General features: G+C 67.9%; 3 non-coding genes across 3 annotated transcripts; all 3 read left to right on the top strand.

Moving 5' to 3' along the window:
• The first annotated feature begins 686 nt into the window (after positions 1-686).
• LOC132596326 (5S ribosomal RNA) lies at positions 687-805 on the top strand. The gene has a single exon (XR_009562425.1). It is a non-coding gene; the product is annotated as a 5S ribosomal RNA (ribosomal RNA).
• Positions 806-3,501: 2,696 nt separating this feature from the next.
• Positions 3,502-3,620, top strand: LOC132596325 (5S ribosomal RNA). The gene has a single exon (XR_009562424.1). It is a non-coding gene; the product is annotated as a 5S ribosomal RNA (ribosomal RNA).
• Positions 3,621-4,552: 932 nt separating this feature from the next.
• Positions 4,553-4,671, top strand: LOC132596324 (5S ribosomal RNA). Its single transcript, XR_009562423.1, has one exon. It is a non-coding gene; the product is annotated as a 5S ribosomal RNA (ribosomal RNA).
• The last annotated feature ends 1,783 nt before the right edge of the window (positions 4,672-6,454 follow it).

The following is a 6,454-nucleotide window of genomic DNA, read 5'->3' as shown; positions in this document are numbered from 1 at the left end:
GCCGTCCTTTCGGCCCGCGAGCCCCTCGACCTGCACCTGGCCGCCCCCACCGGCGCCCAGCCCCGGCGCCGCCACCTGTGTGCCGGTATGTCCCTCCACAGCTCCCTCCGTCAAAAGCCCCCCCCCACCCCGCCCCTCTGGCGTGTCACCGCGGCCGGGTGCGGGAGCGGGATCGAGGGCAGGGGCCGCTTCCCCGGGCCTGCCGGCCACCAGGGGCGGGGTCCTGAGCTCGGCGGGGGGTGTGGGGGCAAGGGTGGCCTTGCCGGGGCTGAGGGGCCGTGGCGACTCAATGGTGGCTCCCGGTGGCTTCGGGCCAGCTGCTGTCGGGCAGGAGGGCCGGCCCGGGCTGCGGCCGGGCTGCGCCTAGGGCCGCGTGGGCGGGCAGGGCCGATGCCCAAGGGACCGCGGGCCCCGGGCCCTGAAGCCTCCGGGGCCACGTCCCTGTGAGCGACGTGCGGGATCTTGGGCGGGGCGCCAAGCGCCGAAGGGTTTGCTGGGTCACGGCCGCCCTGGGCTGGGAGGTGGTCGCCAAACCCTCCGCCGCCGCCCGATACCCGAGACCTCCGTTGCCCCTGCCTGGGCGGGCGAGGGGGCCCTGCCGGGGCGGGCCGGCCGCCAGGCTGGCGTTAAGGCGCCAGCGCCAGCGAAACTGGGCCTCAAGAGGCCGCCCGCGGCCCCCCGCCCCCGTCTACGGCCATACCACCCTGAACGCGCCCGATCTCGTCTGATCTCGGAAGCTAAGCAGGGTCGGGCCTGGTTAGTACTTGGATGGGAGACCGCCTGGGAATACCGGGTGCTGTAGGCTTTTTGCCTCCCGCTCCGCCCGCCTTCTCCTTTACTCGCCCGCGGCGGGGGGGCCGCCGGCTCCGCCCCCGCCGAGCCCCGCTGCAGGCAGTAGTCAAGGTGGGTTTACCTGCCCGAGCAGGAAGCTTGGGCGATGGCAGAAGTGGGAAGAAACTCTTGAGCACAGGTTCTTGGGATCCACGGAGCAGCGCATGCACATGCGATGGGTGCCTACACAGCTGGCTTGCTTGTCTGTGGGGAAAGGCGAGATGGGTCAGGGCCTGGGTTCCTGAGGGGCTGAGAATCAAGGCAGGGATAGAAGAAAGGGGACAGGCCCACATCCCCTGAACCCACGCCGGCGCCCACTCACCTTTGTGGAAAATACGATTGAAAAGTGCCCGCAAGAATCTCTTCAGATGCCTCCAGAGTTGAGGCAAGAAGGGGAGGGGGGAGGCCGGGAGCAGGGTGAGCCCTGAAATCCAACCCTTGTCCCGGTCACACCCCAGCAGCCCTCCCACCTCAGCCCCTTCAAGACCCCAGGGCTCCCCCAACCGCGCTGCACAGATCCTGCCCTGACCATAGTCACCATGTTGATCCCCACGTTGAGCAAGATGAAGCTGACCGGGATCAGAAGAATTGAGTATCCTTGCTCCTGGCATTTCCTGGGGATGGGGCCAGTGAACGGCTCGGCTCGGTAGTAGTTTCGCTCACCCATGGCCGTTGGTCCCAGGACTGCCTGGGCCCTCTGCCCTCCAGTTTTAACTGGGAGCCAGACTGGGTCATAATGGGGCAGGTGGTGAGGTCACAGTGAGGGAGGGGGATGAAAAGGAGGGCCCAGAGTGGCATTCCCTGGTAACCAGGGTCAGGTAAGCTGAGCCTGGACAGTCAAACAGGGCCCGGTGGCCGGCATACATCCCCTCGAGCGGTCATTCATTCGCTCACCGCCCGCTGACTCACTTGTTCAAATGACACATTGCGTCTCTTGGCCCCTCTTGAGACTAGGAAGACCTTGGCCTCAGAGGCCTGCTGAAGGCCTGGCTGGAGTCCAGAGCCTCAGCCTTCTTCATGCCCTTCACTGGGCCTGGAGCTGGACCTGCCCAGATGTGGAACCTCCCAGTTTGGAAGCAACTTCTTGTATGAGGCTCTCTGTGGACAGGGACAGCTGAGACACAGAGGAGGTGCCCAGAGACCAGGGGTTTGGAGTCTGCAGCTGCAGATGTACTTAGTGCATGGTATAGGACCAGGAGGGGCCTGCTGGCAGAACTGTGGCCACTAAACCAAAGGGACCCTCAGGCCAAGAAGGGGACACTGGCTTCTTATTGCAGGAAGCCAAGCGCAGGGACCCAGGCTGGCAGAAGGAGTGGCGCTTCCAAGCCACAGACCACCAATGTTTCCTGGACTCTGGCGCTCTTTATTCCTCTCTCCATGCCCTGCCGCCCCCTGCCCCTGCCCCCACTTGCTGCTGGTAAGTTCATTTTCCCAGTCTGGCTCCCGTGCAGAGAGGGCCTGGAGGCCGAGGTGGAAGGTAGCAGCGAGTTGGCCCGCGCTTGGCCCTCCTGCGGTTGCCGCTTCAGCACCAGACTGTCATACACCTGGTAGTTGGCATTGCCTCCCGGGTTCCGGCTGAGTGGCATGAAGGTGGGCGGGGGTGGAGGGTGCTCGGTAGCCTGGACGTCGGGCAGGAGGTGAGAGGGGCGGAGGAGCAGCGCTGAGCTGGGAGCCGGGGCCCGCTGGTCCGAGGCCTCGGCCAGTACCGTGAGGGAGGCGGAGGTGGCCACAGGGCGCCGCAAGGGCAGGATCTCAGCCCATTCGGCCGCCGGGTGCCGCACCTCGTGGGGATCGCGGGAGTAATCCAAGTGTCCCGTGGAGGGATGCAGGCTGCGGTTGGACTCGCTGTGAGCACAGCTGGGGAGGCTACGTCTCTGGGCCGGTGGGGTGTCGCGCTACCAGGCGTCGGGCCGGTAGACCCGAGGCAACAGAGCGGATGGAGGCTCAGAGCCCTCCAGACCCAGACTCCGCCATGGGCCCAGTTGCCGTCCTTTCGGCCCGCGAGCCCCTCGACCTGCACCTGGCCGCCCCCACCGGCGCCCAGCCCCGGCGCCGCCACCTGTGTGCCGGTGTGTCCCTCCACAGCTCCCTCCGTCAAAAGCCCCCCCCCACCCCGCCCCTCTGGCGTGTCACCGCGGCCGGGTGCGGGAGCGGGATCGAGGGCAGGGGCCGCTTCCCCGGGCCTGCCGGCCACCAGGGGCGGGGTCCTGAGCTCGGCGGGGGGTGTGGGGGCAAGGGTGGCCTTGCCGGGGCTGAGGGGCCGTGGCGACTCAATGGTGGCTCCCGGTGGCTTCGGGCCAGCTGCTGTCGGGCAGGAGGGCCGGCCCGGGCTGCGGCCGGGCTGCGCCTAGGGCCGCGTGGGCGGGCAGGGCCGATGCCCAAGGGACCGCGGGCCCCGGGCCCTGAAGCCTCCGGGGCCACGTCCCTGTGAGCGACGTGCGGGATCTTGGGCGGGGCGCCAAGCGCCGAAGGGTTTGCTGGGTCACGGCCGCCCTGGGCTGGGAGGTGGTCGCCAAACCCTCCGCCGCCGCCCGATACCCGAGACCTCCGTTGCCCCTGCCTGGGCGGGCGAGGGGGCCCTGCCGGGGCGGGCCGGCCGCCAGGCTGGCGTTAAGGCGCCAGCGCCAGCGAAACTGGGCCTCAAGAGGCCGCCCGCGGCCCCCCGCCCCCGTCTACGGCCATACCACCCTGAACGCGCCCGATCTCGTCTGATCTCGGAAGCTAAGCAGGGTCGGGCCTGGTTAGTACTTGGATGGGAGACCGCCTGGGAATACCGGGTGCTGTAGGCTTTTTGCCTCCCGCTCCGCCCGCCTTCTCCTTTACTCGCCCGCGGCGGGGGCCGCCGGCTCCGCCCCCGCCGGGCCCCGCTGCAGGCCCCACCTCCTCAGGCCCCTCCCACCACGGCGCGCGCCGGCGGGGTCGCTCCCCGCCGGCCCGGCCGGCCAGGCGGCCAGAAGGCGGCCCTGGAAGGCAGGCGCACCCCAGACGCTCCCGGGGTGGCTGGCCCGGACCCAGACTCCGCCGCGGGCCCAGTTGCCGTCCTTTCGGCCCGCGAGCCCCTCGACCTGCACCTGGCCGCCCCCACCGGCGCCCAGCCCCGGCGCCGCCACCTGTGTGCCGGTGTGTCCCTCCACAGCTCCCTCCGACAAAAGCCCCCCCCCACCCCGCCCCTCTGGCGTGTCACCGCGGCCGGGTGCGGGAGCGGGATCGAGGGCAGGGGCCGCTTCCCCGGGCCTGCCGGCCACCAGGGGCGGGGTCCTGAGCTCGGCGGGGGGTGTGGGGGCAAGGGTGGCCTTGCCGGGGCTGAGGGGCCGTGGCGACTCAATGGTGGCTCCCGGTGGCTTCGGGCCAGCTGCTGTCGGGCAGGAGGGCCGGCCCGGGCTGCGGCCGGGCTGCGCCTAGGGCCGCGTGGGCGGGCAGGGCCGATGCCCAAGGGACCGCGGGCCCCGGGCCCTGAAGCCTCCGGGGCCACGTCCCTGTGAGCGACGTGCGGGATCTTGGGCGGGGCGCCAAGCGCCGAAGGGTTTGCTGGGTCACGGCCGCCCTGGGCTGGGAGGTGGTCGCCAAACCCTCCGCCGCCGCCCGATACCCGAGACCTCCGTTGCCCCTGCCTGGGCGGGCGAGGGGGCCCTGCCGGGGCGGGCCGGCCGCCAGGCTGGCGTTAAGGCGCCAGCGCCAGCGAAACTGGGCCTCAAGAGGCCGCCCGCGGCCCCCCGCCCCCGTCTACGGCCATACCACCCTGAACGCGCCCGATCTCGTCTGATCTCGGAAGCTAAGCAGGGTCGGGCCTGGTTAGTACTTGGATGGGAGACCGCCTGGGAATACCGGGTGCTGTAGGCTTTTTGCCTCCCGCTCCGCCCGCCTTCTCCTTTACTCGCCCGCGGCGGGGGGGCCGCCGGCTCCGCCCCCGCCGAGCCCCGCTGCAGGCAGTAGTCAAGGTGGGTTTACCTGCCCGAGCAGGAAGCTTGGGCGATGGCAGAAGTGGGAAGAAACTCTTGAGCACAGGTTCTTGGGATCCACGGAGCAGCGCATGCACATGCGATGGGTGCCTACACAGCTGGCTTGCTTGTCTGTGGGGAAAGGCGAGATGGGTCAGGGCCTGGGTTCCTGAGGGGCTGAGAATCAAAGCAGGGATAGAAGAAAGGGGACAGGCCCACATCCCCTGAACCCACGCCGGCGCCCACTCACCTTTGTGGAAAATACGATTGAAAAGTGCCCGCAAGAATCTCTTCAGATGCCTCCAGAGTTGAGGCAAGAAGGGGAGGGGGGAGGCCGGGAGCAGGGTGAGCCCTGAAATCCAACCCTTGTCCCGGTCACACCCCAGCAGCCCTCCCACCTCAGCCCCTTCAAGACCCCAGGGCTCCCCCAACCGCGCTGCACAGATCCTGCCCTGACCATAGTCACCATGTTGATCCCCACGTTGAGCAAGATGAAGCTGACCGGGATCAGAAGAATTGAGTATCCTTGCTCCTGGCATTTCCTGGGGATGGGGCCAGTGAACGGCTCGGCTCGGTAGTAGTTTCGCTCACCCATGGCCGTTGGTCCCAGGACTGCCTGGGCCCTCTGCCCTCCAGTTTTAACTGGGAGCCAGACTGGGTCATAATGGGGCAGGTGGTGAGGTCACAGTGAGGGAGGGGGATGAAAAGGAGGGCCCAGAGTGGCATTCCCTGGTAACCAGGGTCAGGTAAGCTGAGCCTGGACAGTCAAACAGGGCCCGGTGGCCGGCATACATCCCCTCGAGCGGTCATTCATTCGCTCACCGCCCGCTGACTCACTTGTTCAAATGACACATTGCGTCTCTTGGCCCCTCTTGAGACTAGGAAGACCTTGGCCTCAGAGGCCTGCTGAAGGCCTGGCTGGAGTCCAGAGCCTCAGCCTTCTTCATGCCCTTCACTGGGCCTGGAGCTGGACCTGCCCAGATGTGGAACCTCCCAGTTTGGAAGCAACTTCTTGTATGAGGCTCTCTGTGGACAGGGACAGCTGAGACACAGAGGAGGTGCCCAGAGACCAGGGGTTTGGAGTCTGCAGCTGCAGATGTACTTAGTGCATGGTATAGGACCAGGAGGGGCCTGCTGGCAGAACTGTGGCCACTAAACCAAAGGGACCCTCAGGCCAAGAAGGGGACACTGGCTTCTTATTGCAGGAAGCCAAGCGCAGGGACCCAGGCTGGCAGAAGGAGTGGTGCTTCCAAGCCACAGACCACCAATGTTTCCTGGACTCTGGCGCTCTTTATTCCTCTCTCCATGCCCTGCCGCCCCCTGCCCCTGCCCCCATTTGCTGCTGGTAAGTTCACTTTCCCAGTCTGGCTCCCGTGCAGAGAGGGCCTGGAGGCCGAGGTGGAAGGTAGCAGCGAGTTGGCCCGCGCTTGGCCCTCCTGCGGTTGCCGCTTCAGCACCAGACTGTCATACACCTGGTAGTTGGCATTGCCTCCCGGGTTCCGGCTGAGTGGCATGAAGGTGGGCGGGGGTGGAGGGTGCTCGGTAGCCTGGACGTCGGGCAGGAGGTGAGAGGGGCGGAGGAGCAGCGCTGAGCTGGGAGCCGGGGCCCGCTGGTCCAAGGCCTCGGCCAGTACCGTGAGGGAGGCGGAGGTGGCCACAGGGCGCCGCAAGGGCAGGATCTCAGC

Source organism: Globicephala melas, unplaced genomic scaffold (assembly GCF_963455315.2).
Source record: "Globicephala melas unplaced genomic scaffold, mGloMel1.2 SCAFFOLD_172, whole genome shotgun sequence".
NCBI classification, from domain to species: Eukaryota; Metazoa; Chordata; class Mammalia; order Artiodactyla; family Delphinidae; genus Globicephala; species Globicephala melas.
This window is presented reverse-complemented; position numbering and strand designations above follow the sequence as displayed.